Below are 8,157 nucleotides of genomic sequence, written 5' to 3' on the forward strand. Positions count from 1 at the left end.
AGATCACCATGCATTAAAGCTAGAATTCAGCAGCAATACGAATGGCAGAAAACCTACAAACTCTTGGAAAATGAATAACACCCAATTGCACCATTTCTGGGTTGATGAAGAAATAAAAAAAGGAAATTAAAGACTTCCTAGAATTTAATGAGAATATAGACACAACATACCCAAACTTATGGGACTCTCTGAAAGCAGTGCTAAGAGGAAAGTTCATAGCACTTTGTGCCCACATGAAGACACTGGAGGAAAGTCACATTAGAGAATTGACAAAAAAACTGAAAGCATTAAAGCAAACAGAAGCAAACTCACCAAGGAGGACTAGACTCCAGGAAATAATCAACCTGAGAGCTGCAATCAATAAAGTAGAAACTAGGAAAACATTACATAGAATCAATGAACCAAAGAGTTGATTCTTTGAGAAGATCAACAAGATAGACAAACCTCTAGCCAAACTAACCAAAAGGCAGAAAGAGAGAATGCTACTTAACAAAATCAGAAACGAAAAGGGGGATATAACAATGGACACTGAAGAAATCCAGAGAATCTTCAGGTCATACTTTGGAAACCTGTTCTCCACAGGTGCATTTCCAGCTTCCAGAACACTCTACTAATTTTTTTTAGATTTTATCTTAATTTTTAAAAACACCACATGTATGTATGTGGGTAATGTGTCAGAAAATTCAGAGACATTGGATCCCCTGGAGCTAGAGTTACAGGTGGTAGTGAGTCACCTAATGGGGGTGCTGGGACCCAAATGTCTTTGCAAGAGCAGTATGAGCCATCTCTCCAGCCCATGAACACACTATTGTTAATATGTGAAGGCTGCTAGAACCCAAGATAAAGCCAATTAACACCTTACCCTAATGTGCTGTCATTCTGTCCTTGGAAACCAGATCAGTGGCTCCCCCTACTCAGCACTGTCAGAAGTCTTCCCCGACAATCCTCCCCAAACCTGCTGATTGGCTTCCTCCATCTTCCATCTCCCACCTAGCTTTCACTTTCTTCATGGTGCTTCTTGGTGGAAACACCCTATGTTGTCACCTGGGAGAGCCTGAGCCATGATCCTCCTACCTGGGTGACAACATAGGGTGATTCTGCCCCTTCCTCCCATGCCCTCCTTCAGCCCCCGCCTGACACCTCTGCCTTGGCCTGTTCCACTCATCCCTACTCCTGCCCCCCCTTCGATTTCTTCCCTGTTCCCCTTGACAGAGCCCCGATCTCCCAACCCTAGGCCCAAGCCCCCGCCATCTTGCCTAATATACAGGATGATCTCCTCCTCCTGCACCCCCTTCTACTTACCCTAATGCTGAGCAGGCAGCACCCCAGCTCCCAGCACCTGACCAGAGGCCCTCACGGCCGAGCTCTACTACGGGAAGCCCCGGGGAACCATCACCACTGTCCACCCTACTGTGATCTTGCAGAGACAGGACACTGGAGGGGCCTGACAGCTCCGGGATCTCCCAGGCCTTTCCCCTCTGGTCAATGGGGGAGGGGTACTACCAATACTGACCCTTCTCAGTGGACCTTTATAATTGGAAGACACATAACCCCCCTTTTTCGCAGGACCCCAGGCCTTGACAGGTCTTATTGAATCTAGCCTCATCACCCAACAGCCCACATGGGATGACTTCCAGCAGCTCCTGCAGACCCTCCTCACAACCGAGGAGAGACAACGGGTACTCCTAGAGGCCCGGAAGAACGTCCAGGGGCCAGATGGCAGACCCACCCAGCTCTCCAATGAAATAGATGAAGTCTTTCCCTTGATCAGACCAACAGATTTGGGACATCAACATGGCAGCCTACGGTAACAGGGTCTGATAACAGACCTACCTTTGTCTCCCAGGTAAGTCAGCTGGTGGCCACAACATGGGGATCAATTGGAAATTACATTGTGCATACAGACCCCAAAGTTCAGGTCAGGTAGAACAGGCAAACAGAACAATTAAAGAGACCCTGACCAAATTAGCCCTAGAAACTGGTGCTAAAGACTGGGTGCAGTTCCTGCCCATGGCCCTGTTTCGGGTTCGAAATACCCCCTTGGTGCATGGGCTTACATCTTATGAGATTTTGTCCAAAGGAAGCCCACCCATTATGGATGTGCTCCCCACGGATCCTAACCATTCCATTGACTCCCTGTCCCTCCAGGCCTGAATACATGCACTCCAGATTATTCAAAACCAGATCTGGAAACTATTGGCTGCAGGGTACCAGTCCAGAAACCCATTACCCATTACCTTACCCATTCCAGATTGGAGACTCTGTATACATCAGATGCCACCAGTCTAAGACCCTTGAGCCTCGCTGGAAGGGCCCCTATACTGTATTTCTGATCACCCCCACGGCACTCAAGGTGAATGGCATTGCAGCTTGGGTCCACGCCTCGCATGCCAAGAAGGCTAACACCAGCGAGAATTGGGCAACGAATGAGACCCCGGAATGGTAGCTACAGAGCATTCAAAACCCGCTCAAGATAAGACTTTTACTCAATGTTTGATTATTTCACTATGCTCAATGCTTTTCCATTTCTCTGCTCTAGTTAAAGGAGCCCCACATGCCCCCCAGAAGCTAACCTGGCAGTTGATTTCCCAGACGGAGGAAGTCGTATGGTCAGTCACTAGCCTCCAGCCACCTAATGAAGGAACTGGCTTCCCTTTTGGCAGCCATAATGGTCGAACATGTGCTTCTATGACCTTGACCTAGACACTAGAAAGTCAGATGCCTGTCTTGTGACAGGGAGTCAATCAGAAGTTACCTGGTGGCACTATGCTTTACGACCCTGGGTGTGCTTTACGGACAAGCGCACGACAATGACGTAAGAGCATAGCAACCACCCTGGGAGGGCCTATGGGCCATAACAACCAGTTGACCAATCAACACAGGGCAAGCCCTTCAAGCTTGGAAGCACACCAATCGTGAGCCTGTGCATAAGCCTGTGCGTAAACCTGTGCATACCCCTAGACACTCCCCTTACGCTGCCCTATAAGATCTTTTGGGAGACCCAAGGAGCCGTCTTTTCTAGCTATCCACCATGGCGGGTGGGTGAAAGACCCGAGCTAACATGGGGTTAGCTCGTTAAATTACAATAAAGCCTCGTGCAGTTTGCAGCAAGCTCTCGAATCCACCTGGTGATTGGGGTGACCGCGAACCTGGCCTGAGACCCCGGATACTTGAGTTTTCGGTGGTCTAACACTAGTGGCCTACAATCACCCCGATTTTTGACACCTAGCCTCAGGTCTAGAAACCTGGGATATCCCGACTATAGGGGCAGATGAGATGACAGCCAGCATGGGTAGAGGAAACGGCCAATTTGGCTGCAGCAATAAGATGACTCAGTTCGAGCTGGCCAGATTTGATTTCTATGTGTGTCCCTGGGAGGGGCATCCCCGGGGCTCAGGGTGTGGAGGTAATAATGAATATTTCTGTGCTAAATGGGGTTTCAAAACTACCTTGGATGCTTATTGGAAACTCAGCTCCTCCTGGGATCTGATAACTGTGAAGCGGAACTACTTGCAACTCCCCCCAATGTAGTCCCCACAGTTTTGGGGATTGGGAGCAGACTTGCAAAGTAGCCCTTTGCCTCCCTCTGAAAATGAGCTTCACTGACTGAGGGGACATAGCCTATGTGGCCTGGCTAACCGGGAAAACTTGGGGTTTAAGATGGCACATGAAAGGAGCAGAGAGAGGAGTCATATTCAAGGTCCAGTTGCTGATAAAGAGCCCTACCCACGACGGGCGATAGAGCCCAACCCAGTCCTTAGAAACCTGGGAACTCCAAAGCTCCCCCAACCCAGAGCTCCTGCTCCAGTCATTATCCCCGTTCCAACTGCCACCAGACCCTCTCTCGACACTGCCTACCAGGAAGAAAATATTCCATCTACTGGGCAGCAAATTTTTAATCTGGTCAGGGGAGCCTTCTCTGCCCTTAACCAAACCAGGCCAGATATGACTAACCCTTGCTGGCTATGCCTTGTTTCTGCATCCCCCATTATGAGGGCATAGCCACCCTAGGGACATTTAATAGCACCACTGATTCATCTCAATGTGATTGGGGAGCACACCATAAACTAACCCCTACTCAAGTCTCAGGAATGGGTACCTGCCTAGGACCTGTTCCCCAGTCTCACCAAGACCTTTGTAACCACACCATCCTGCAGCCTACAAAACCCACCTACCTGATACCTAGTCCAGGCCTATGGTGGGCCTGCAATACTGGGATCACCCCATGTATATATATACAGGAGCCCTCAACCAAACCAAAGATTTCTGTGTGCTGGTCCAACTGATGCCCCGTGTATTGTACCAGTGGGATATCTGGAGGACATTTACGGTTCTCATCAGACCCGATATCAACGGGAACAAGTGTCCATAACCTTAGCTGTCCTGTTAGGGATTGGGGTCACTGCCGGGGTTGGTACAGGGACTGCGGCCCTGGTCCAAGGACCACAACAGTACAGTGAGCTCAAAAATGGCATGATGGCAGATTTAAAGGAATTAGAAAAGTCAGTAACCAGGCTGGAAGAATCACTGGCCTCCGTGGCAGAGGTGGCCCTCCAAAACCGGAGAGGGCTAGACCTACTGTTTCTAAAAGAAGGAGGAGTCTGTGTTGCACTCAGAGAGGAATGCTGCTTCTTTGTAAACCACTCAGGAGTAATTAGGGACTCCATGGCAAAACTCAGAGAAAGATTAGCTAAAAGACAGAGGGAGGCCGAGGCTCAATAAGGATGGGTCAATAGGACTCCATGGTTGACTACCCTAATTTCCACCCTGGTAGGACTCCTGTTCATATTCCTCTTACTCCTGACATTCAGCCCTTGTCTCCTCAGTAGGCTCCTACAGTTTAGACGTGGAAGGTTATCCATCACTCAAGCCCTCGTCCTAACTCAGCAGTACCATGCTGTGCCAAGCACTGAGGTCCCCTAAGGTTTCTTCTAACCCAAATCTGTAAGTTTTTTTCTAGGACTCAAGGTCACATCTGAGTATCAGCTGCTGACTACACCCTGCTCCTAAGGACCGTGAGCCCCAGACATGCTGAGAATATAAACCAGTCCTGCTGATGCAGACACCCATTTCTCTTCAACAGTCTGCCAATCAGTTGCTTCTCCACTGCCTAAATCCCCTTTTCTTTTGACTAACATTTCAGTTTTATTTAGACCCCTAACGATGCCCCAAAGTCAGCAGGAAGTAGAATGAGAAAAAATACGTTGCCCATTTTCCCTGGTCGAAATGATAAATCAAAAGAACTCCCTTAAATGGGGGACAAGATAAAATTGTCCACTAGTAACCCAAGAATGGGTTACCTAAAAGAAAAAAAAAAGGGGGGGGGGAGATGAAGGACTTAAAAATTAACAAAAAATAAAATAAGGAGACTTAGAAAAACCTCCCACACTAAAAACAGGGTGACCTGATTTAGAAATCTAACCAAGGTCACAATGACCCCAGTCCCTGCAATTTCATAGCCGGCAGCAATAGCTCCCTTACAAGGCCACAAGACAACTAACTAAATACCAAGAATTCCCAGATGGCCACCCTGCCCTGGGGTCAGGAAGATAAGAACAGACTATCCCACTGAGTCTAGAGACCATCCAGCCCCAAAGATAAGAGACCTCCAAAGGACTTGTGACTCTAGTTGTTATTGTTTTGTTTAAAAAGAAGAAAAGAGAAATTGCTGAGACAGACATATTGACTATAAGTTTATTATAAGGCAGAATGGGTAGACTAAGAAGAGGAACAGGGTAATGGCTGACCGCCATGGCCGGTCGCCATAGAGAGACAGAGCAGGGAAACAGAGACGGGAGAGCACAGAGAGAGAGAGAGAGAGAGAGAGAGAGAGAGAGAGAGAGAGTAAAGGGGCAGAGAGAGTGTAAAGGTGCAGGGGCCTATCTTTTAAAGGGGTCCTCTGCACCAGCATGCAGACTTCTTTCCCATGGAACCTTGGGCTGACCAGGGTATTGCCTGAGTGGATTCCACCAGGTAACAGGGGCAGGCCGATCAGCATAATGCCTGAACCTTTCACTAGTCACCACCCTAACTCCTAAAAGCCTATGGTTTTCTCCTATAAAAGAACCCTGCTTTGGAGGCACAGGGCTTTCCTTTGCCTGTCGGACTAGGAGGCCCGTTTGCGCAAACGTCCCACAATAAACTTACCTCTTGCTTTTACATAAAAAAAAATAGTACTTTGATATAGCTAACATAATTATTAAGGAGAAAAGCTTCAATGAATTGTATTTTATATATAAAAAATGCAAAGATTAATTTAAATGTATAATATGCTCTAATAAAATTAAGATATTAGATATGAGAGTAGGAGATAATTATAGTATAGTTAGATAACTTACTACATTGAAATTGATGTAGTTTTCATGAATAATTTCAATGCTGGAAAGCATATTATATTATAATCATGGAATAGACACATATACACACATACATACATATGTACATAGATTTGTATGTATGAAGTCAATAATATACCCATAAATGAAAGGTTAACTAACTTTAGTATTTTTTCCTTAAATTGACTACACTTTGTCAGCTTTGATAACATGTCATTGACTGACAACCAACTTAATTTTTTTCTAAATAAAAAGAGCAGCTTGCATATTTGGAAGCTCAAATTTTATTTTCAAAGGAAAATACAAGTTTTATTTTGTAGTACTCATTCCCCATAATTTCATATTAACATCACAAATGTGAAAAAAATGAGACATCTAATTCTGTTTTTTTAATCTAATGGGACATAGAAATAACTATATGAAGAGAAACATCTAATAAATAACAACTTTACACATCCTTTTGAATATTTTTATTTACATGATGAAATTCTACACAAATATTTTTTAATTTTAATGGTGCTGTGGGTGTAAATGAGTTGTGATGACATTAGCTTAACATGTAAATAAGATTGGATTCAATTCTAGCAAACAAACTACAATACATTTAAATTCATTAGTTTCAACTTGCAGTCAGGAGGTCAGGAGGATAAAGGGTATAAGTCCATCTTAAGGTATAAGAGGAGTTAGGGGTCAAGCTTGTGTATAATGATACCATGTCTGGAAAAGAAAGGAAGAAATAAAGAAAGAAAGAGAGGAGGAGAGGGAAGGAGAGAGAGAGAAAGGAAGGAAGGAAAGAAAAAGAATTTACAAATTAAATACAAACTTGTCTTTATTGTTAAATGCAGCAAAGTTACATTACTATCATGACTTTCAAACAATATTCAAGTTTTGGACATTTAAGTTTTAAATTTCATACCAATGTTAAATATATGAAGGAAGCACTCGAAACAGATCAAGGGATGAAAACTGAAATACAAACAATAAGGAAACACAGAATGAGGAGATGCTGGAAATAGAAAGCCTGGATAAAAGAACAGGAACTAAAGATGTGAGTATAATCAATAGAATACAAGAGATGGAAGAAAGAATCTCAGTTGTTGAAGACTTGCTAGAGGATATACAGTGATAGACCAAAGAAAATCTCAAGCCCAAAAAATTCCTGACACAAAATATCCAGGAAATATGGGACACCGTGAAAACGCCGAACCTAACAATAATAGGTATAGAAGGTGAGGAAATACAGCTCAAAGGTACAGAAAATATGTTCAACAAAATCATAGAAGAAAACTTCCCCAACCTACAGAAGGATATGCCTATAAAAGTACAAGAAGCTTACAGAACACCAAACAGACTGGAGCACAAAAAGAAGTCCCCTCCAGACATAATAATCAAAACACCAAACCTACAGAAAAAAGAGAAAATATTAAGAGCAGCAAAGGAAAAAGGCCAAGTAACATATAAAGGCAGACCTATCAGAATCACACCCGAATTCTCAATGGAAAGGTTGAAAGTCAGAAGATCCTGGATAGATATGCTACAAACACTAAGGGAGCATGGATGTCAACCCAGACTACTGTACCCAGCAAAACTTTCAATCACCATGGATGTAGAAAACAAGATATTCCATGACAAAACCAGACTTAAAAATTACATAGCCAGAAATCCAGCACTACAGAAAGTTCTGGAAGAAAACTAAAACCCATTGAAGATAACTATACTTGCAAAAACATAAGCAATAGATAATCCAATTTTACCAAACATGAAAAGGAACAGGAGGGCAAAATCCACACACAATGACACCACCACCACTAAATACAAAACA

General features: G+C 44.2%; 1 pseudogene; it reads left to right on the plus strand.

Annotated features, from left to right (window-relative positions):
• Nucleotides 1–4,722, plus strand: part of LOC113837693 — a 57,133-nt pseudogene extending 52,411 nt beyond the window's left edge.
• The last annotated feature ends 3,435 nt before the right edge of the window (nucleotides 4,723–8,157 follow it).

This window comes from Cricetulus griseus, chromosome X, assembly GCF_003668045.3.
Source record: "Cricetulus griseus strain 17A/GY chromosome X, alternate assembly CriGri-PICRH-1.0, whole genome shotgun sequence".
NCBI classification, from domain to species: domain Eukaryota; kingdom Metazoa; phylum Chordata; class Mammalia; order Rodentia; family Cricetidae; genus Cricetulus; species Cricetulus griseus.